Consider the following 23,727-nt stretch of genomic DNA (forward strand, 5'->3'; position numbering starts at 1 on the left):
CCCCCCCCCCCCGCCACCGCCTTTGTCCCTCCAGGCTACTCCAAGACCCCCCACCCCTACTCCTTCTCCCAAACCCTTTTCCGCCTGGGGTTCCTGGAAGCCAGGGAGGCAGAACGGACTGTTCCCTGGGTGGGCGAGCAGCTTCAAAGTAAAAAGCTTTCAGGCTGCCTATCTCATTAGTGCTAATGGCTGTTCCCTTCCGCCCTGTGTTGTCAGGCCTGTGCCCACGCTTGGTCTCATCAGCACAAGGCCAGGGTGAAGACTGCCCTTTCATGAAGGTGGGAGGACACACAGGACCCCACCTGCTCCTGCCTTCGCTCTCCCCTCTGGAAGACTCTTTAATACACACTTGCCCATCAGGGAAAGGGGTACAGGCTGAATTACCTTCAAAACCTCAGTGTACAAACTGAGCCGGCCTGAGACAGTAGGAGGATGAAGAGGCCGTTGGGGTTTGCAGTCTAGGTTCACACAGGTTGTTCTGCCCAGGACAAGGCCTGAGGAAGTCCTCCCAGCAGCAGGTGGACACCATATGTTGTCATCTGACAGCCTTTGGCCTTCAGCACCAACAGTCGGTCTTGGGGTTCAGTTGCATGGGGAAGGCCTACTCAGCAGACAGCAGGGCTGTGGCAGCTTCATTCACAGATGGGCACTGATGTCTGTTCTGGTATCAGGCTAGCACTGGGCTCACTTGTGGTTGGCACAGGATAACAGTCTAGGAGCTCAGAGGGTCACATACTACTGCCCAGAGGGAGGAGGCTGGGGAGTAAGGGAAAGCCTCTCTGAGGAGCTGGTCCCTGGATAATCCAGCAAAGGGCCATCCCCCTTTCTCCCCCTACAATGCCACTGGCTATTTTGGTGACAAAGAGCCACAAAGTGGACCTGGTATCAAGGTCTCCCTGGCAACTAACATTGACCTTTCTTTCCCAGAGGCTAGAGCTGGGCCCAGGCTTCTACCCCAGGGCTTTCTCTTCTCAGAGTGGTGCAGGGTGAAGGTATCAGGCACTAAATATGCTTCCATCTTGGTGGGGCCACTTGGGGTTCAAGAAGGGCAATACATCAAATGTACCCAAGGCACTTTCCCCAAATTCCTAGCCCCATCCTTGAAGATTCTGGCTGAAAAGTTGGAGGTGGGGAGCAGGGACTGCATGTGGATTTTGGAAAGGTGCTCCAGGTGAGTTGAGGTGGAGGCTGTGAGCACTTGGCTGGGCCTGATCGGCATCCATGCTGAGAATAGTTCATGTTCCGGGGCGGTGGGCTCATCCCACCCAGGTGCTCCGTGTCTGCTCATCTACAGAGCAGTGACTGTCTTCCCCTGTGTGTGTGGAGGTGAAGACATGGGCAGTGATGGGCAAGGGCTGAGCACTCCCGGGGCAGCCCCGTCCCTAGTCAGGTCCAGTGAGGGAGACAGTCAAGAAAACCAACCATCAAAACACAGTAGGATAGTGAGAGAAATCTAAACATTGGATATTTGATGACATTAAGGAATAATTGTTAATTTTTTAAGTTGTGATAATGGTATTATGGTTTGAAGTAGCTTTTTTTTAGAGAAATATAATGAAGTATTTACTGATAAAATGATATGAAATAATCCAAGGGAGGGGGAATAGCAGGACATGATATAGATGAAATAAAATTGTTTATGAGTTGGTAATTTGTTGAAATGGGATGATGAGTACACGGGCTTCATTATCCCATGACTGCTATCCTTGTGTATGTTTGAAAATCTTCATAATAAATATTAAAAACAAAGAGAATTATTTAAAATGCAATGGGATAAATGCTTTGATAGAAGAATGCCCCAGGAGCCTGTAGGACTAGGAGGGGCACCTACCCCAGAGGAGGGAGGAGCAGGAAGTTGGCTAGGGAAGGCTGTCTGGAAGAGGAAACTTTTATTCATTCATGAAGCTTGAGTAAGAGTCAAGGGTGGAGCCAGACAAGGGACAATGTAAGTTTCCTGGACCCATAATTGGCACTTGATTTACCAAGCTGCCTGGTTCTACAGCATAACATTGGTAAGGCTCTGCTCCAAGCCTGGTTCCTGCTGGACGAGCCCCAGCCTGGTGAGCAGTCAGTAGACGCTTTTCTCCCCCCTCCCCGCCCCACCCGGGGTCAGAGAGTTGGCTACTCCCAGAGTTGATTCAGTCAGTGAGTCAATCAGCAGACATCTATCACACGCTCCACATTGTATCACTGCTGTGAGCGTGCACAGGTTCAGACCCTAGCCCCAAGTGCCCAGCAGCTGTCCTGCCACCCCATCAACATTTGTTTACATGCTTTCCCACCCCGCCCTCCTTCTGCCCCCCAGCATTGTCACCTACCCGCCTCCCACCGCCTCTGAAGTAGCCCCAAACATTGCCTGTGGCTTTCTGGTCGTAGTTCTCTCTATATATCTATATCCATATCTATATCTGTTCCTCTATCTAAAGTGATATTTCCGTTGACTTATCACATTTTATTTGTTTTTGCAAATAACCAATCTTTGGCTTGATTTTATCAAATTTTGTTACAATTAAGTTTCTGCCTTCCTACTATTTTCTATTTCCCTTGGGTTTGTTGATCCTTACATTTATCTTTCCTCCTGATGAAAGAGTTGCCTACATCTAGTAGTCTATAAAAGCCCCCCCCAGCCCGTTTCATCTGCTAATGAGTATAAATACTGTGGGGGTAATTTTACTGGTCAGGAACTGATGTTCCCAGGATCGTGCTTGTTGACAAAAAGAAATGTTCTGGGTGGCGGATTTGGGAGACCCGGCGGGAGGCAGAGTCTGCTTGGTGAGGCTGGGGAGGGACCCAAACATAGGGATCCTGATTTCAGAGAGAGGAAGAGAATGTGGTTGCTATGTGTGGGAGATCAAGTATGAATACAAGGAGGGGGGCTTAACCCCTATCTCTCCTCTTTTCCCTCCTCAAGGTAGTCCTCACCTCCAAGGGCACTGTTCCTACTTTGTCCAGCAGGGGGCAGCAGAGCACCCACCGGCTCTCAATCCTACTTTGTTCTGAAAACCAGACCCCCTCCCAGCACACTGCCCCTGCCCTGTGGCTCATCTGTAGGACTTCCAAAAGGCAGAGGTTGTCTGGAGAGGTGTGGTCCCCTCAATTATCCAGGGAGGGGAATCAGGATGGATGGGGCTTATTTCAGGCTGGTGTCTTGAGCCCTCAGCTGGGCGGGATGGTGCTCCTGGAAGAAAGTCATGTTTGTTGCATGAATACCGAATGCCAGCGCTTGCCATTCTCCCATTCGTGCAAGAACAATTTATTGAGTGCATGCTACATGAAAGGCATTATACCAAGGCTTCCGGACTTGGAGTCTAGGTCAGAGGCCATGGTGACCTGAAACTCCTGATTCTGAAGTCAGACAGGCTTTGTGGGCTTTCCCGTTGCATTGAAAGTATAGGCTGGAGCCAGGCCAAGGGAGAGTGGAGCAAGGTACAGAGACCGCTGATGGACAGACTACAAGGGGACTCAGGCCCAGAAATACCCTTTACCCTCAGGCCTTGCTCTAACTCCCAGTCTCCTTCCCCTTACAGTCCTCCCTTTCAGTGCTGGAAGTGGGCCCTTTATCAGGGGTCCCCAGAACAGCTGAGCTGTGGCTGGAGTGTTCAGAGGGAATTTCACAAAGGCCCAGGGGTGCCAAAGAGAAATAGGCCCAGCTAGTCTGGTTCATAGGATGTGGCTTGCAGTCTGGATGCTTGGGCCCCACTGGTATGGCAAAGGCCATCCTAAACTCCAACCCCAGCCCCCTCTGAAGACATCTGCAACCCAGTGTCCACTCCCAGATGCCTGCAGACATAGCCAGTCCTTCTTTCCACTTGCCAGGGCTTACCTTTCAGTGTGAAATACTCTGTTTCTAGGGGGGTTGCAGCACCCCACCTTCTGTCTCAGGGTGACTTCTCACTGTCAACATGTCTAAACAGGCAGACAACAGCCTCCACACTCACAGGAAGCCCACACAAAGTGGTGAGGGGCTTATTCCATTCCAGGTGATGAGAGGACCCCTGAATTTAAAGATTATTTATTTATTTGACAGAGAGCAAGATCAAGAGGGAGCACAAGCAGGGGGAGTGGCAGGCAGAGGCAGAGGGAGAAGCAGACTCTCCAGTGAGCAGAGAGCCCGATGCGGGACTCGATCCCAGGACCCTGGGATCACAGCCCGAGCCGAAGGCAGACACTTAACCAACTGAGCCACCCAGGCGCCCCGAGAGGACCCATGAATTCACCAAGATCTCTGGGTAAGTTTGAGTCCCCAGCAACCCTTCACAGAGGCATAACACTGTTGGGCTGGGAAGGGGGTGCCCAGGATGTCCCCTTCATTGTTCCTAATCTATCCCCATAGAAGGGAGCAACCCAACTCTCTGGGGATATTCAATGGCTGAGCTAAAGCCCAGGAACATAAGGGTTTTCACAACAGGAACCTCAGGTGACCTAGGAATGATTCTTATCCTAGGAATTTCTTCCTTCCATCCATCCTTCCTTCCTTCTCCATGCCAAGCATGGCATGCCAATATGGGCCTCGAACTCAGAACCATGAGATCAAGACCTACGCTGAGATTAAGAGTCAGATGCTTCACTGACTGAGCCATCCAGGTGCCCCAGGAATTACTGTTTCTTTCTTTTCTTTTTTTTTTTTAAAGATTTTATTTATTTATGTGACAGACAGCCAGCAAGAGAGGGAACACAGCAGGGGAGTAGGAGAGGAAGAAGCGGGCTCCCAGCGGAGGAGCCTGATGTGGGACTCGATCCCGGAACGCCGGGATCACGCCCTGAGCGGAAGGCAGATGCTTAACAACTGTGCCACCCAGGCGCCCCCAGGAATTACTGTTTCTGCTAAAGCCCCAGGAGGTCTCCAACCTGTTCATCCCTGCCACTCGGGTTCTGTGCAGGTAACGAACAGAGGCTGCAGAACTCTGGATATAGGCATGGTGATGCTGTCTAAGGCACTGGGCACAGGGGTGCGCTGGTACCGGAGTTGACAGACTCAGGGTGAACCCAGGGTCAGCTAAGGAAAGCAGCGAGAGCTATGGCAGCTCCCAGGGTTCTCTGGACCCCCTCCTTTTTGCTGTTACCTCTTCCCATCTCTTTTGCTTCCAGCTGCAAAAAAAGGCCTGGGAGGTAGACGTATAGGCGCTGGGAAGAGGTTGAGTCCTTGGGGGCAGTGGTCATCTGGGGACCTTGGTTGGATAAGATAACCTTCCAGCTTAAACCTCCGGAGCACAGCTCTGACCCCGGCACCAAGGCCCAGGCCAGCATGGGAGGAGCTCACAGGGTGCCCTTTTGCCAACAGCCCGGCTGGTCACTCCCAGTTTTGCCCCTGTAGGCCCTGTGTAAACTGTCTCCACCAAGCCCTAGGTAAGGGTCCTCCTCCCCATCTCTGGCCAAAGCCAGACTTTGTATCAGGATCTGGCATAGAAGCAAGTTTTCCTCCCTCCTTCAGCCCTTTACCTGCTAAGTTTATCCAATGCCCCACAGCAGGACTCCCATCCCTTACATGTAATTCTCAACAGAACGTCAAAATAAGCCATCCCCATTTTCATAGATCGGGAAACAGGCTTATAGCCTAAGTGACTTCGTTCCGATCACTCCCCTGAGAACGGGCTGGCCTGCTTTCCTTTCTTCCTTGCATGGCTCAGGGCTGTTTTACAGCTGGAGAAGGATAGTGTGTGTACATGCACGTGCAGGTGCACATGGTGGGGGTGTGTGCTCGCGTGCACACGCGCACACACGCACGTGTGTTATCAGGGGGTTGTCAGACATGCTGCCCTACGATGTCTCCCCACACACCTCCTGGCGGTGGAAACCATTCACCCACCTACAGAGCTCCCGAGAGGTGCACAGACAAAAACAAGCAGCCGCTGCACCCCCGCTCGACTCACCCCCCATGGTGCTGTGGGCTCAGTTGGGCGCCAGAGCTGTGCTGAGTGTCCTTATGCTCTTGGACACGTTTCTAAATAATCTATGAATCAAAGAAGTCACAAGGGAGAACTAGAAAATGTTTCAAATTGAATGATAATGAAATACAATATATCAAAACTAATGGGATGCAACTAAAGTACACATATATTTAAGGGCCTTTGTTAGAAAAGAAGAATGGTTGAAAATGGATTATGCAAACTTATGTAAGTGGTGGAATGGGGTTGGAGTAAGTAAGAGACTATCTGTTTTACTTGTACCTTGAAGCCTTCACAAAAATTAATTTGAAATGGAGCATCAGCGTAATTGTGAAGGTAAAACAGTGAAACTTCTAGAGAAACATAGAATATCTTTATAACCGTGGACTAGGCAAAGATTTCTTTCTTTCTTTTTTTTTTTTTTTAAGATTTTGTTTATTTATCTAACAGAGGGCACAAGCAGGAGGAGCAGCAGAGGGAGAGGGAGAAGCAGGCTCCCCACTGCGGGGCTCCCTCACAGGACCCTGGTATAATGACCTGAGCCGAAGGCAGACACTTAACTGACTGAGCCACCCCGGCGTCCCTAGGCAAAGATTTCTTAAACAAGACACAAAGGGGGCCCCTGGCTGGTTCAGTCTGTGAAGTGTACAACTCTTGATCTCCAAGTCATGAGTTTGAGCCCCATGTTGGGGTTCAGAAAAAAATACTTCAGAAAAAAATAAAATATTTAAGAACAAAAACAAACAACTTGACTCAGAAAGCTCTAAGCATCAAAGTTTGATAAATTAGACTTCATTAAAATTAAGAACTTCTGGTCACTAATTAAAGATATTTAAGAAAATGAAAAGTTAAATTACAAACTGGAAAAAGAATGTTGCGATACATGTATTCCAAAAAAGACTCCTGCAGACTATGTAAAGAATTCCATAGTCATTATGGAAAAAGGACTAGAACAGGCCTCCAAAAAAGAGGATTTCCAAATGGCCAACAAGCATGTGGAAAGGTACTCAGTATCACTAAAGAGGTTTAATTCATACAAAAATGTGAATTAAGACAACGAGGGGCACCTGGTGGGCTCAGTTTGTAGAACGTCTGACTCTTGATCTTGAGGTTGTGAGTTCAAGCCCCACTTTGCGTGTAGAAATTACTTTAAAAAACAAATAAATAAAAATAAATTATGGGGTGCCTGGGTGGCTCAGTCAGTTAAACATCTGACTCTGGATTTCAGTCCAGGTCATGATCTCAGGGTCTTGAGATCAAGCCGCATGTCAGGCTCCGCGCTCAGCATGGAGTCTGCTTGAGATTCTCTCTCTCCCTCTGCCCCTCCCTCCACTCATGTGTGCTTTCTCTCTCTCTCGAAGTAAATAAATAAAATTCAAAAATAGATAAAGAAATTTTAAAAATAAAACCACCATGAGATACTATTGTACACTAATTACATTGGCTAAAATTAAGAAGATTTACAAAACCAATTGTTGGTGATGATATGAAGTAACTAGAACTGGTAAGAGGTAAGCTGGAAAACTGCAGTATTCACTATAACTGCTGCACCTGACCTATGACCCAGCAAGTTCTCTCTTTGGTACAAACCCAGGAGAACTGGGTGTGATTTCTACTAAAATGCATGTATAGAATGTTCTTGGCAACTTTATTCATAATAGCTAAAAACTGGGAAGAATCCAAATACCCAACACCAGAAAAATGGATCAATAAAGGTATATACATACAGTGGGAAACTATACAGCAATAAAAACAGAATGAACTGCTGTATACAACATGGATGAATCTCCCAGACATAATGTTGGATGAAAGATGCCAGCCACAGAGGCATCTGGGTGGCTCCGTTCGTTGGGCATCTGCCTTTGGCTTAGGTCGTGATCCTGGGGTCCTGGGATCGAGTCCCGCATCGGGCTTATTGCTCAGCGGGTGGTCTGCTTCCTCCCCTGCCTGCAGCTCCCCCTGCTTGTACTCTCTTTCTCTCTGACAAATAAATAAATAAATTCTTAAAAAAAAAAAAAAAGATGCCAGCCACAGAGGAGTGAATGTGGTATGATTCTGTTTATATGACGTTCCAAACTAGGCAAAACTGTCACAAATGGAGGGGCACCTGGGTGGCTCAGTCAGTTGAGTGTCCAGCTCTTGGTCAGGATCTCAGGGTTGTGAGATCAAGCCCCACGTGGGGCTCCTTGCTCAGCGGGGAGTCTGCTTGAGGTTCTCTCTCTGTGTCCCTACCCCACTGTGTGTATGCACACACACTCTCTCTCAGTTGAATAAATAAATCTAAAAAACAAAACCAAAAAAAACCCTATAACAAATGGTGACAGAACTCTGAATAGTGATTGATTCTGGGGGCATTATTGACCAAAGGAGAGGGATAAAGACAATGTCTGCGTGCTGGAAATGTTTTATATCTTCATCTGGTTGGTGGTTACACAGGTGTCCTTTTCACTGGGGGTTCTTCCCTGACTTTGGACTTCCCACGATGCTTTTCATTCTTTTTTTTTTTTTAAGATTTTATTTATTTACTTGACAGAGATAGAGACAGCCAGCAAGAGAGGGAACACAAGCAGGGGGAGTGGGAGAGGAAGAAGCAGGCTCATAGTGGAGGAGCCTGATGTGGGGCTCGATCCCAGAACGCTGGGATCACGCCCTGAGCCGAAGGCAGACGCTTAACCGCTGTGTCACCCAGGCGCCCCACGATGCTTTTCATTCTTAAACTTTTCTCAGTGCATCTCTCCTTAAAGCAACTCTGTGTCATTTGAAAAGGGTGCTTCAGACCATAAACCAAAGATGTCCTTTTGAGGTGGTGGCTGTGGGGCCAGGAGGAAAAGAGTGCCTGCTATTTGGGTCAGTGGCATTGAAAGTGGTCACTTCCACAGCTTGCCTTGTCTCTTGTGACACTTACTGTCTTCCTGTCTCTAGGAGTTATCTTCAAGATGTTGACTTGTGGGATTTGCAGAGCTTCTCAGTATTGTACTTCTTCTTTTTTTGTCTCTAGATTATTTCTCCAGGGGAAAAGGCAGTGATTTCCTAAAATTCATATGAATGTGAAGAAGAGCAGTTGTTGTTTATGGTACAAAATAAAAATAGTAAAAGGGGAAAAAAACAGACATTACCAATGAGATATCAGTTGTCATGAACAGACAGCTCAATTCAAATTGTCTTAAATTAGGGGCTCCTGGGTGGCTTGGTCGGTTAAGCGTCTGTCCTGGGATCAAGCCCCATGTTGGGCTCCCTTCTCAGTGAGGAGTCTGCTTCTCCCTTTCCCTCTGCTGCTCCCCCTGCTTGTGTGCTCTCTCTCTTTCTGTCAAATAAATAAACAAAATATTTAAAACACACACACACACTAATTGTCTTAAATTATAAAAATAATTTAATGGCTCATATAATTGAAAAATCCAGGAGGCTGGTTTCAGGTGAGGTTTGGTACCAGGGCTTTTGGTTGTATAAGGACTTGGTGTGATAGATCCGGCTGGTTGACCTCCTAATACCTATTCCCCTTTCTTCCCAAAAGAAGCCCAGTTTTGTTTGGGGCAGTGCCTAGTTAAACAGACTAACTTCCTCAGATTCCTTAAGAGTTCATGGTGTGACCCATGAGACTTATGGTGAGGACTTCTGGGAAAGTTTTGCTTCCCTGGCACAAGTGTCTCCCTTTTCTGCTTCTTTTCCTTTCAACTTCCTGTTCATGATCAACTCAGGACCATGGAGGCAACAATTTTGAGAATGGATTAAGCTACGGATGGCAGGCAAGAAAAGGAGGCTTCCTGGCTGTGTAAACCAGTTGCATGAACCCTGGCCTGTCTGCCCACCTCTTGATATTTTATTGCGTGAGACAAACATGAAATAAATATTTATTTAAGCTACTCTTAGGTTTTCTATTACTTGCAGCTGAACACATTCCCAACTGGTATCTTCAGTTTCTTTCTTTTTTTTTTCTTTACTTTTTTCCGAAGATTTTATTTTATTTATTTGACAGAGAGACAGCCAGCGAGAGAGGGAACACAAGCAGGGGGAGTGGGAGAGGAAGAAGCAGGCTCCCAGTGGAGGAGCTTGATGTGGGGCTCGATCCCAGAACGCCGGGATCACGCTCTGAGCCGAAGGCAGACGCTTAACAACTGAGCCACCCAGGCGCCCCTTTTCAGTTTCTTTATAACTCTTTTTTAAAAGATTTTGTATATTCATTTGAGAGAGAAACAGCATGAGCAGGGTAGGGGGTGGGCAGAGGGAGAGAAAGAAGCAGACCCCACACCGAGCAGGGAGCCCAAGGTAGGACTTGATCCCAGAACCCTGGGATCATGACCTGAGCCGAAGGAAAACACTTAACTGACTGAGGCACCCAGGCGCCCCAATAACTCTTGGCCATGTTTTTTGTGGTAAGTGCTTCATTCTAAGGCTTGTTTCCCTTGTGGACCCAAATTGGCTTCCAGGAGTCTCTGAGGCCTCTTGCTTCCTCACTCACATCCTACAGGAGAGAGTCACCTTTGTCCCACAGTTCCCTGGTCCTGGTTCTAGAAATCCTGCTGGCATCTATGGCTGAGGGTTGTGGCTGGAGCATTCCTGGTGGGTTCTTCTGATCTAGGTGGAACCTGATGGTCCTCCTTGGACTTTAGCTGAATCCTTACAAGCCCCGAGCATCCCCAAGATCAGCTTGTGACTCCCACAGCAGTTCTGGCCTCCAATGGCCTTGCCCCTGGAGTGGCCCTGGGGGTGGAGTGGGTCACATGGGCCAGCACCTTCTGCCAATGTCAGGGTCAAAAATCTACCTTTGGGAGCCAGGTCTGGCTTTTGGTTTGGGCAGGTGTTGACTTTGGGAAAATTCCCAGCCCAGAAAAAAAAGACTTTTGGTGTAGAATCTTGTTCTTCCTCAGTACAGCTTTGAAAGTCGTGTGCTCGGGTGTTTCGTTGGTAGGATAGCAGCTGGGCAGTATTCAAGTTGCTGAGAGAGGTTTAAACTACAGAGGCATCTGAGTATTGTCACAGTCTTGTCTGAGGTCGCATAGCTTGTAAGTGGTGGAGCCGGAAGGTGGCTGACATTCCAGTGACTCCCAGCCACAATGCTAAGACACTACGACACTTGGGGTCAATATTGGGTTTTTTTTTAAGATTTTATTTATTTATTTGTCAGCGAGATCGTGCACAAGCAGGCAGAGGGAGAAGCAGGCTCCCTGCTGAGCAAGGAGCCTGATGTGGGACTTGATCCCAGGCCCCTGGGACCATGACCTGAGCCAAAGCCAGATGGTTAACTGACTGAGCCACCCAGGCACCCCTCAATATTGTTTTTAACACAGATTCACATTAATTGCATTACAAGGACACAGGAACGTTCTTCAGTTCCACAAAGAAATATGCCTTCTCCCATTTTCCCTGAAGCACAGGGCCCCTAGACCTCTCTTTTATTGTCATCCTTTTTTTCAAAGACACAGGTGAAGAAAAAACAGCATTGGCAAGGTGAAGGAGCAAGACTAAAAGCCACACTTGGACTCAGTATTGGGTCAGTGTGGAGTGTGTGCTCGGTCTGAAAGGGGAAGTTGTTGATGCCAGGCTGAGGTGCAAGCCCCATGTTGCCAGAAAAGCCAGAAAACTGATTTTTTTTTTTTTAAGATTTTACTTTTAAGTATTCTCAACACCCAGTGTGGGGCTTGAACTTACAACCCTGAGATCAAGAGTTGCACACCCCACCCACTGAGCCAGCCACGTACCCCCAGAAAACGGAATTTTTAAAATATGCTGTTTCTTTGTTGCCTCAAGAAGCTTTATGCGGGTTGTCATGCTCCCACTGCCAGTGTCATGGGAGAGCACTTCTGCCCTTGCGGTGGTTCTAGCCTGAAGTGCTTTGAGAACAGGAGCAGTTTCCTTCTTCCTGCAGTCCTGGGAGGTTTCCTGGAGACAGTTGTGTTTAGGGGGGTTCCTAAAGGTGGAGGGAGCTTCCCAAAAGGAGAATTGGGAGTGATTTCCATACAGCTTTTGCATAGTTGTTCACTGCAGGAATGCTAATAGGCATGCAGACTCCAGCCTTACCAGCCCTTGACCCCCACCTGACCCACACCCTCAGCTTCCTGGTTCCAGGCTCGAAGTACTCAGCCCACTTGTGCCATCCGGTTTCTTCTTCCCGAGAACTAAGGAACAGCTGAAGGAGGCCCAGGAGTCCTTCCAAGTCCTCCCAGCCAACCTGGCCTAGGGCCTACTCCCTGGGGTTGGCAGAGGGAACCCCCAGCTCTTGGGGCCTTCCCCTTGACCCTTGAAGGTGGGACAGCAAAGAGAAGGGAGGAGGGCCTGAGCACTCCCCAGGGGTGAGAGAATCCTCCCCAGGCTATCTCTACTTTTCAAAAAGGGTAAGCCAACCAGAATGACTGCCTGGGTGCCACACTTGAGTGTACGGGGCGTGGGAGACAGCACCTTCTGTCTTCTCAACTCCATTATCATCCAATTTCAACATCACAAATAGCACAGCAACCCCATATTATGGACCTCCCGATGTGATGCAGTAATCGTCAATGTCGTATTCTTGCCAAAAATGTTTAATGCAAATCTAATCTTGAGGAAACAATCCGATAAATCCAAACTATATGCTGTAAAACCAGCCTGAACTGTTACGAAAAATAATCAAACAAGAAGGCTGAGTGTGGGGTAGAGAATATTCTTCTATATTAATAGAGACCAAAAAGACCTAAGAACCAAGGGCAGTGTGTGAACCTCGCCTCCTGAATTAAAATAAACAGGCTAGAAAGGCGCCCTTGAGGGGCGTCTGGGTGGTTCATTCTATTAAGCTTCTGACCCTTGGTTTCCACGCAGGTCGTGATCTCCGGTCATGGGGTTGAGCCCTGCTTTGGGCTCTTTGCTCAGCACCGACTCTGCTTGTCTCTCTCCCTCTGCTACTCCTCTCTCTCTCTCTCTCTCCATCAATCTCTAAAGTGAATTTAAAAAAGGCATCCTTGAGGGGCGCCTGGGTGGCACAGCGGTTAAGCGTCTGCCTTCGGCTCAGGGCGTGATCCCAGCGTTCTGGGATCGAGCCCCACATCAGGCTCCTCCGCTATGAGCCTGCTTCTTCCTCTCCCACTTCCCCTGCTTGTGTTTCCTCTCTCACTGGCTGTCTCTATCTCTGTCAAATAAATAAATAAAATCTTAAAAAAAAAAAAAAGGCATCCTTGAGACCAGTGGGGACGACAGCACTCAATTACTACTGATTTGCTCAAATGTGATAATGGCAGTGTAACTGTAGAATGCTGACATTTAGGGCTAGATGGTGCTCCTGAGGGTTCGGCAGCGCTTCTGGTCCCTGCCCACTAGGTGTCAGGAGCACGGCACCCTGCAGTTGCAACAAGCAGAAATGTCTGAGAAAATGTTTGGGAATTAGGTAGTATTAACAGTTGCATCACGTCACGAGTATATGAAAACACACTGGATTGTACATTTGAGAATGATTAAAATGGTAAATTTTATGTGATGTAAATTTTTTCTCAATAAAGAATGTAATTAGGGGCGCCTGGGTGGCTAAGTCAGTTAAATGTCTGCCTTCCACTCAGGTCATGATCCCAGGGACCTGGCATCGAGTCCTGCATCCGGCTCCCTGCTCAGCGGGGAGCCTGCTTCTCCCCCTCACTCTGCTGCTCCCCCTGCTTGTGCTCTCTCTCTCTGTCAAATAAATAAATCTTAAAAAAAAAAAAAAAGAATTTAAAAATGTCTCCCTTTGACATTGTCAAATATCTCCTGAGGGACAAAATCGCCCCCAGCGGAGAACCATTGGTGCAGAGAGTACATCGCCTGGGGGTGGGGGGAGATGCAGGCCGAAGGCTTTAGGAGGGAAATGTCTTGTTTGTAACTTACTTTCAAAGAGCAGATGTGGCAAAATGTTAGCCATTGTTGAAACTAGGTGACAGATGTGTGGGTTGTTCTTTCTGTAAATTTAAAATTGTTCCAAAGAAAATACAGTTTCAGAATTTCTGTTTACAACATCCCAAGGGACCCATGATAGGTGCCAGTTGTGCAGCCTCCTTTCAGATGGAGTGTTAGGTGCCTACATGGGTTGGGTTGGTCAGTCCTCATTCCTTCAAGGGAAGACTCTTTCCTTATCTCTCATCCCCCCTTCCTCTGTGTCTCTTGTCTCTCTCTTCTCTCCTGCCCTGTCCCACTCCAGGGCTGCCTTGAATATACTGGCTCCGTGGCACCCACTGATCTGTGGAGAGAAAGGCATCCCATCCTATGGACAATCACCCACCCGGACTGGGTGCAGGTGATGGGCTCTGTCAGTTCCTTTGTGGTGAGTACTCTCCCCCGTGGTGACTTTAAAACATGGTCACAAAATTCTGTAGCACTGGTCATATGAAGGGACAGGGTCTCTGTCCCCCTCCTTAAATAGGAACGACAACTGCTTAAGCCATAGAATAGAGTGGAAAAGCCTAGCATCTGCCGTTTCCTGTCTCTTTTGAGGTACTTACACTTGGAACCCAGCCACCATGCTGTAAGGAAGTCCAAGCCACCCTGTGGAGAAGTGTGTGCAGAGAGAAGCAGCATACGGCAGCAACTGGAAAGCCACATGAGTGAGTCATCTTGGAAGTGGCTCTTCCAGCCCTAGCTGATGCCACTGCGGTGAGGTGAGCTGTCCCTGCTGAGCTCTGACTGTTGTGCAGATTTGCGAGCAAACTACAAGATTGCTGCTGTCTTAAGTCACTACTTTTTGGGGTGGTTTGCTTGCAGTGATAGATAACGGATGCATCCCCTGTCCCCCCTCCGCCGCCAAACTGGGGGCCACAGGCTTGGGAGGCAGGAAGTGGGCCAGCTCTTTGTTCCTGGAGCTGGGACCTAGGTCAGCACTTAATTCCTTCAACAAGTATTTGTTGACTGTCCACCAAGTGCTAGACACTGTTCCAAGGGCCGAGGAGTTAGCCGTGAATGAGACCCTGAGAAAGGGCAGTGAGGGGCACTGGCTTCCTGGGGGAGGCTATTTCTAAGCTGAGGCCTGTCTAAGGAAAAGGAGTTAGCTACACACAGAAGCCGAGAAAGGGCAGATGCAACACCATATGCTAGTTCTGGGTGAGGTTGCCAGATTTGGCAAATAAAAAATAAAAATTTAACACCCAGTTAAACTTGAACTCCAGATAAATAATGAATACTTGTGTGTGTGTGTGTGTGTGTGTGTGTGTGTGTGTGTGTGTACGTATGCCCCATGCAGTTTTGGGGACATACTTATGTTAAAAAAGTATTCATTACATATCTGCAATTCAAGTTAATTGGGAGTCCTGCCTTTTATCTGGAACCCTAGTTCTAGGGCAGAAAAGAGAGAAAACCTCATGATTTCAAGAGACAGTTCAGAAAGCTGGAGGTAGCACAGTGGCAAACAGGGTGTGACATCAGAAGTAAAGGTCACAAAAGGCCAGCTTGCCGGGTCCATTCTGAATTTCATTGTGAAGCAATAGGGAGCCATGAGAGGGTTTAGAGCCAGGGAGTGATACAATCAGATTTGTGTGTTGGAACAATATTCAGGGCTACCATCTGGAGGAAATGGGAGACCATGTAGGCAGGGAGACCAGGAGAAGGAGTCCTTTGCCCTGCAAGGTTCATACTCTGTGCTGTAACCACAGAGCCATGAGAATGTTGAATAACCCCCACTCTATACTTTTCTATAACATAAGGGTTTAAAGCTCTAAGTTTCCCCTTAACTACTGCATCAGTGTATCCCACAAGCTTTGATATGTTTAGTTTTATCATTGCATTCAGGATGTTTTCTAATTTCCCTTCAAATGTCTCCTTGAGCTCTGAATTCTTTAGATGTATGTTGTATAATTTCCAAATATCTGCAATTTTTCTGTATATCTCACTGTGACTTCTTTCAATTTTCTTCCATGGAGGTCAGAGAACATATTCTGTACATTCTTTAAATTTTATTAGTACTGTTTGATGGGGGAGCATATGGTCTATCTTGGTGAAGGTGCCACATCTGCTGGAAGAGAATGTGGGGTGCCCCCGCTGTTGAGTTTAGTGTTCTGTAAATGTCAGCTACGGGCAGCGTAGTTAACAACGTTCTTCTTGCATTTTCTTCTGCGCATTTTCTCATTAGTCAGTCCAGCTATTCTAGCCACCGATGGATGGAAGTGGGGTGTAAAAATCTTCAGTGATTATTAGAGATTAGTCAGGTTTTTCCCTTTCTTGTCAGTTTTTTTCTACATTTTTGCTCTGCATTTTTATTTTACACTGAATCCCACAACGTAGGTCCTGGGCAAAAGGTTCCAGGACCGCTACAGAATAGAGGACCCACAGAAGATAAGAGTGCCTTGACTTGGGTGTGCCATGCTACCTAAGTGTGCGTGTGCGTGTGTGTGCATGTGTACGGGCGTGTGCGCGCGTGTGCGTGCGTGTGCATGCGTGTGGTACATACTAAGTATTCAAAACTGATAGCTGTTATTACTGTTTAGTATTGATGATGATGATGATGATGATGATGATGATGGTGATGATAAGTTATTGGACTTTTCCAGAATTGTTTTTTAAACTTCATATAGGTTAATTCACTCTCTACAAGCCATCCTTCTGCTTTGTTTCACGGGCTTATTTGCAAAGTGTTTTTTATTTAAGCAGTGCCTTTGACAACCCTCAGCAACGTAACACAAATACACACCTAGCCTTTCAAACACCCACTAACATCGCGCGCCTATATCCAGATGTTACCCCATTCATCCAGTTGTATCAACAGTCCCTAAAATCCCAGCCCCCTAACCCAGTTCCCCAAATTCTCTCAAAGTTGACATGGACACGCACAGTCACACCCTCGGGTCATCTGACTGCGTGGGTGACATCTGCTCAATCCCCCTCCCGTTCAGTGTGAAAACCTCCTGCCAGGGACAGCTGATGTGAAGGCTGCTTTTGTGCAGGCGGCAGACTCTATAATTTGCATTTGAAATTTTTAAAAATTATTGCAAATTAGAAAGTATGTGCATGTGTGATTTCTGGTGGCTACGAAGGATGAGAAGGCTTGGCACCTTGAAAGCGCATTAGCTGTATTCCTGTAGTTCTCTAGATTTCCAGGGAGAGCCGGAGGTTATCATTATGTGGAAGCTTAGGAAGGAAACAGGTGATTTTATGTTCTTGTGGAGTCTAGGGGTTGGGGGTGTTGGAAGCTCTGCAAATACCCTGGTGTGAGCCCCTGGGGTACAGGGCCCTGATTTAATAAGGGCTGCCAGTGTCAGGGGGAAAACAGCAATTCTGCCGCTTCACATGGTACAATAAATCTGGCCTTTTAGATAAGAAAAGCCAGGACTGAGAGGGGGTGGGGTGAAAGACGATGTCACCAGCTCCTCTCATGTTTCCTGCAAGAAATCCCTGCGGAGAAGAGACTCCTGGCTGAGTCACTGGCTGTATAAGCCAAGAGAGGTGGAAAGCAGATTCCAGGAAATATGCAAGAGGAGTCTTGGGGAAAGTTTTCAGCTTTAGTGTGAAACTGTCAAGCCTCTCTACTCTTGTGGGAACTGGAGGGGAAAAACAAGAGTGAGAGTGACGAGAGAAATAGCAAGGAACCAGACAGAGCTCAGGTGAGAGCCTGTGCCTCTGGTCGATTTGGAACAACCACGGAGATGGCACCGACTCAGCAAATGAGCCAGGCAGCTTCCGAGAGGGAGAAAATGCCCCAGTGTTCCGAGGCTGCAGCCTTTCGTAATGCAACAGATATTTACACAGCATCTGTCCATCCTGTGATGGGCGCTGGGCACGGAGTAGTGAGCGAGGCGCCGCAGTCCCTGGCTCTACAGAGCTTTCAGCCCCTGAGCAAGCAGTCACACGCGCTTATGCCAAGGGGCGAGGAAGAAGCTTCAGGGGCACAAGGCCACTGTGGGGATCCTACAAGGCTTCTTGGCGCCTCGAGTAGGATTGTCCAGACACCAAAAAGGACAGGCTAAATTGCAGTCAGGGGCCTGGAATAGAGAGAGCAGGGCTGTTTGGAAGAAGTGAAAGGAGAACTGTTTTGGGAACAGAGTCCCAAGAAAAGACTGGATGGATCCTTTCTCCTTTCCCATTTTGGGTAATTTGTTTGCTTACAAAATTGGGGGGGGGGTGCATCTCCTAAATGCCAGGCAACCTTATGGCACTTTCTGTTTATTTACAGAGCAATTCACTTCACCAGTGTTTACTGAGCTCCCTGAGCAAATAGCTGGACCCAGGCATGGAGTAGGGAGAGGGCACAGCAAAGGCAAAGGCCCAGAGGTGGGACCCCCCCCCCAAAAGCATCTTAGGGAAAAGTCAGTCCCTTGGGTCTGGAGTATGGTAAGGTAGCTGAGGTCCAAAGGCAGACGGAGCTGATCTTCAGAGTTTGTCAAATGGGGAGCAGGATGAGTTCTGGAGAGATCTGTGCCCTGAGAAGCCAAGGCTGGGTGGAGGAGATCCCACCTCAGCACATTCTCTTCTGTGTGACGTTGGAGATAATTAACCCCAGGACCCTAACAGCTGCCACCACTACCCTTCAGGAATTTGGGCCCTCCCTGCAGGACATCTAGGCCACACTCCCGCTGCATAGCTCTGGGGGAGAAAGGAACCTCATTAACGCCTTTCAGCTGATGTGCTGGCCTGAAGTCACCTGCACGCCAGTCCCCTTGCTGGGACAATCTCTACCAGCACCCTGGGCTCTCAAGGGCCCAGGCTGATGGCTTCTTTCCCCCCTCGGGCCATGAACCTGCCAATTCTCTTTCAAGCTCCCAAGGGCTCTCAAGAATCCTGACTTGGCTCACAATGGCATCCGGGGGAACAAGGGAGCCCCAGAGGGGAAGGTAAGAGCCTTGTGTCCCATCCCAGCCTGGCAGCTGGTACACTGTGGTGCGCTTGGTAACTTTTGAGATCGAGGACTCTGAGTGTGAGAATCAGGCAGAGAGTGACTGGACCTGGGTCTGGCCTTGGTGTGTGGAGTCCATACAGGAGCACTTGTCCCTTTCAGAAGTGAAGGCAGACAAGGCTGTGGTGGGAGCAGTATGGGCATTGTAAGCACGACCAAGAGGTTCTTGAAATAGCCTGGAGTCCAGGGAAGGCATTCCAGAGGAAGTGATGTCTGAGCTGAGGCTTCAAGGGTAGGCATGGGTTAGCCCAGTGAAAGAAAGAGGAAAAAGATGCACAGGACAGACTGTGGCGGTACGGGAAGCAGGGCGCATTCAGGGAACAAAGAAGTTCAGGCTAACTGGAACCAGGACCTCCTGGGGAGGAACTGGCCAGAGATGAAGGACCAGTGGGGAAGTGGGAAGGGACAGGGTCCAATATGCAGAGGCCGTCAGCTACTGTGTGGAGAATGGACCAGGCTGGGTGAAACCAAGGACACTAAGGCCAGGAAGGAGCTGCAGGAGGTGCTCTGGTTGAGGGTGGGGTGGGGAGGTGGGCAGGACAGGACAGACCTGGTGGCGCATGGGGGGGTCAGGGAAAAGGCTACCCAGACTAACATGAGAACCCTAGAGGGGGAGCAGTTCTGAGGAGAGGACATAGGATGGACTTTACACAGTGAGTTTGGGGTACCCAAGGGTCATCTTTGGGGGTAAATGGAATGAGAGATGGGGGACCAAGACTCAAGGTATCACTGTGGGGCTGGGAAGAAGGCCCTGGAACTTGTCAGGATGGCTTGGAGAAAAATATTAAGGATGAGAGAAGGGAGCCCAACACCCTGAGGAGCCCACCAAGTGACACGAAGAGAAACAGCCAGAGAAGCAGCTAGAAATCCAAGAAGAGCAGTCACAGAGGCCAGAGGGAGCTTCAGAAGAGGAGGAGGATTATGTATACTCAGCACCCCTGGAACAGGTCCAAGGAGAAGAGGCACTGGAAGTGGAGGGTCAGGGAGCATTTGCAAAGAGGCTTCAGAGTGTAGAGGGTGTTTTAATGGTGATGGTGGGGTTCCCAGTGACCGTGATCTGCCACTAGGTCTGAGTGTGAGGAGAGCCGCCGCCGCCACTGCATAAGGCTGAGCAGGTTGTGTGCTGCAGGCTCCAGGGGCTACCCATTCACAAAAACAGTACTTGGGGCAAGGGGTTGCCACCTGGAGCTGGGCAGTATTTTGTGGAATGTGCGACTGCGGTGTGGATGCTTCCCACATGGTGGCGCCAAAGACCAATGCTGTACTTCCTAGGCAAGAATGGGCCAAGGCCGGGGTCAGTTCCTGGATCCTCCACCCCAAGATCATCTTCTGATGGGTGGAGGGTGTGACCACATACAGGGTGACTAGGACCTTCCCCACTACAGTGCCCTCCAAATCTGTCAGAACAGTTCTTCTAGTGGTAGGAACTCAGAATAAACTACACATCACTCACTGCCGCCCTTGGCAAGGGGCCTGGCCTGAAAGGGTCCCAGGGGAGCAGCTCATCCCATGACCTGGGAGAGGAGTAGACGTCCCTCCCGATTGTCCCTTGGGAGAAGGGAGTCAGGAAGGAAGGAAGGACGCCTGGCCCAGCCTGTGGGACACAATCACCCCACCCCAGCTCGGCACTGCTCACAGGCCCCCCTGGAGGCCAAAGCTGGATCAGTGGGGACAATAGCAGAAGCCCCATCCCGCCTGGGGCAGAGTCCCCAGGGAAGTCACCTGTGGAGCCTGGCCACCCTGGGCTAGAAACTTATGCCTACTAGGTGCAGGGGCCGGCCTGGAAATGCCGCAAGAAGGGGGGGCCATGCTGTCTTTGAAAACAGTGACACGTTCACTGCCAACCATTCTTTGTATAAATAAATACAAGGAAAAAATAAAACCAGGTGAAATTACAATGCCCAGAGATGATGGCCCCTGACAGCTCTCCTGACAGCTCTCGGGGCTGGTGGAGGCAGGTTTGCACTGAGGAGACTCCTGCGACAGGAGAACAAGCAGCTGTCCCTTGTGCTTTCCCCACTCCTCCGTGTTTATTGTGTGGAGCACCTTTCCCTGTGGAGAGATTACAAAACCCTCCCTCCCTGCTCTACCCCGACCTGACCCTGCCACCTCTCAGACCTCCTCTTCCTCTGCTGCAGCCATGTGATTCACCACAGCAAGCTCATTGCCACCTCCGAGCCGTTGCCCTGCTGTTCCCTCGGCCTGATCCTTTCTCTGGATCATTCCATGACTGTTTTCTTTTTGTCATTCAGTTCTCAGCTCAAAAGAGGCCTTCCTTGACCACCCTGACTAAAGTAGCCCCTCAGCTCCATCCCTCGACATCACATCAACCCTGGTTGTTTTCTCCAGTTCTCTCCTCTCTCTCTGAAGTCATCATACTTAGGCGCTAACGTGATGATGATTGGTCTCCTTTGGCTGGAGTGTAAACTCCTTGAGAGCAGAGACCCTGCTTCTCTGGTCTGCCACTGTGTCCCCAGCATCCAGAATGATGCCAGGCACCTAATAGGTGTTAGATCCGTGCCTGACTTCCATTTTCAGTGGCCGCAGAGCATCTCCGGGCATATGTGCACCTCCTCCAGCATTCTGTCGCCCACTGATGGTCACGAGGAATGCGTCGTCCCTTTATCCCTGGCAAGCAAGCCAGTAATCAACATCCTCAGGCACAGATCTTTTCTTGCCTGTACGACTCTTTCTTTGGGATGAATTTCTTGAAGTGGAACTGAAAGAGGGGTTTGTACTTGACATCTGAAACATTCTGAAAAAACTACTCTGAAACCTCAAACCAATTGCCACTCCCTTGAGAGTGTGCACTCACACATCATCCCTCACTTCCGATCTCAGATGCAAAAAAAAAAAAAGTGTCTCTTGCTGTTGTTTATATTTGCATTGTATTGATTATGAATGAGACGGAGCCCATCTTCAAATTGCAGTTTTAATGGGTGAATGGATGGGTTCAGTTAAAGCAAGCATCAGAAAAGAGAAGTGGCTCGGGGAACCACGAGGTGAGAGTGGCAAAGCTAGACTCGAACATGGAACAGCATCCCTGGCCCTTGCCCTCTGACACATGCATAGGAGGTAGAGTCCGGCCTGGGGCTGGAGGGGAGTGGAGGTAGGTGGCAGGTACAGACATACCCACAAGCCTCTATGTCCTCCCTCTTGAGCTGTCATCTGCCCCCACCATTCACGGACCCTCTCTCTCTGTCTCACATTGGTGACACAGGAGGCACAGAGACTCAGGGGTGTAACTGCCCTGCTTGACAGTGAGCTCCCACGAGCAGGGACTGGGTGGCCCCACCGCTGTCGCCCCCATGTCTGGTCCCTCTGGAGCTGAGCATGCAGCAGGATGTGCCTGGTGAATGTCTGGTGAATGAATGAATGCTGCACGCTCCGTCCAAGGCACAGTAAGGGGTGGCTTCTATTCTGTCCCTCACAGAAAGCTGGGGAGTGAAGTTGCATACCATGGAGGCTGTGGGGTGGGTGAAGGAAGCCTCCATTTTTCGGGATTTGGGGACTTGAACTGCATTACTTCCAAAAGTGGAACTACCTACCTGGGGTTCGCTGTGGTTCTTACCACCCTCTGCTGTTTAGTAGAGGGACTTTCTCAGACCAGAGCCTGTCCCTTCAGGAATGTGGACTCATGGTGCTCATGGTTAGAAATGGCGATGGTTCTGTGCTCTGGCCCAGCTCCCAGCCCAGCGCCAAGCTGAGCATGTGCTCAGGGAACCATGGCTGACTCAGAGCTGAATTGATTAGGACTCAGTGAGCTGAGTTGGAGCTCAGACTCTGCCCCTTTCTAAGCACAGGACCATGGAAAGACCCTGCCTTCCCTGAGCCTCAGGTGGCTCCTCTGTGAAATGGGTTTCAGCTGTGTCCTTCCTCACCTGGCTCATGGTTGTTGGGGAGAAGCCCGAGAAGCTTCCAACACCCCGTAGGCCTCAGCTACTATCCCTCTTTCAAGGTGCCTAGGCAAGGGGAGGGGGCCAGATGAAGCCTCAAGGTGTCCCATCTACTCACTGCAGCCCCATCCATGCCTGGCCCTGGTAGTCACAGGATGGGGAGCCACGCCTGGTCACAAACAAGGACTATTGTAATGGCTGCTCAGAAGGGTGGAGTGGGAAGCCAGAGGACCCAGGTTTCTTGGAGGAGGTGACAGTTGAATAAGGAGCAACCAAGTAGAAGGGAAGCTGGGAGAAGAGACAGAGGCCAGAGCATGGGGGCCACACTCAGGGAGCCACCTGTAGAATGGCGTAATGGAACGAGAGCAGCCAAGAATGGCAGGATGCGTGGGAGATGAGTAGGCGAGGTCATCTGAGACCAGACCTCCTGGGTCTTGGGGGCTCCACTACGGAGTATGGACTTATCCTGAGGGTGATGGTGAACCAGTATGACCTGATTTATGATTTAGAAGATCATACGAGCTGTTAGGTTGAGGATAGAGGTGGAGTCAGGGAAGCCAGAAAAGATGGTGGGCCAGGCCTAGGTACCAACTGTGACCATGCAGAGACATGGCCACACAGAGAACAGAGTGGCTGCTAAGGGCAAGGGAATCATCCATTAAAAGTGGAAATTTTCAGGGAACCTGGCTGGCTCAATCAGTAGAGCATGTGACTCTTGATCTTGGGGTTGTGAGTTCGAGCATCACCTTGGGGGTAGAGTTTACTTAAAAAAAATTTTTTTTTCTGGAAGTGGAATTACAGAATTCCAGAATAAGAAAGAATTCCCCGGACAGTGCTCCAGTGAGCCCCTACAATCAGTGCTGCCTCATCAAAGCAGCACTGGCACTGAGCAGTGGCACAGGGACAGCGCTATGCCCCTGCCACCCAGGAGCCAGCAAGCTGCCCAGCCCTGAGTGCTCAGTGGGGCTTTGTAGAATTAATAAACAGAGTACTTGCAGTGGGAGGTGAGGTGCAGGGAGGGAATGAATTTGAAACATGTCTTGGAGGTGGATTAACAGGACAAAAAGGCTGTATGAAGGTGGGGGTAGGAGAGGTGACATTATGGTTCATGAATTTACTCATTCATTCACTTCAT

The 23,727-nt window shown here is 49.2% G+C and overlaps 1 long non-coding RNA gene across 2 annotated transcripts; it reads left to right on the forward strand.

The window, feature by feature from the left end:
• The first annotated feature begins 4,085 nt into the window (after positions 1 to 4,085).
• LOC121103425 lies at positions 4,086 to 15,692 on the forward strand. 2 transcript variants are annotated; one of them, XR_005835609.1, is made up of 3 exons: positions 4,086 to 4,229; positions 14,020 to 14,142; positions 14,313 to 15,692. It is a non-coding gene; the product is annotated as an uncharacterized LOC121103425 (long non-coding RNA). The 2 variants fall into 2 exon arrangements; XR_005835610.1 differs by lacking the exon at positions 4,086 to 4,229 and adding an exon at positions 4,741 to 4,880.
• Positions 15,693 to 23,727: the final 8,035 nt, after the last annotated feature.

The sequence above is a fragment of the Ursus maritimus genome, unplaced genomic scaffold (genome assembly GCF_017311325.1).
Source record: "Ursus maritimus isolate PB19 unplaced genomic scaffold, ASM1731132v1 scaffold_19, whole genome shotgun sequence".
Lineage (NCBI taxonomy): Eukaryota > Metazoa > Chordata > Mammalia > Carnivora > Ursidae > Ursus > Ursus maritimus.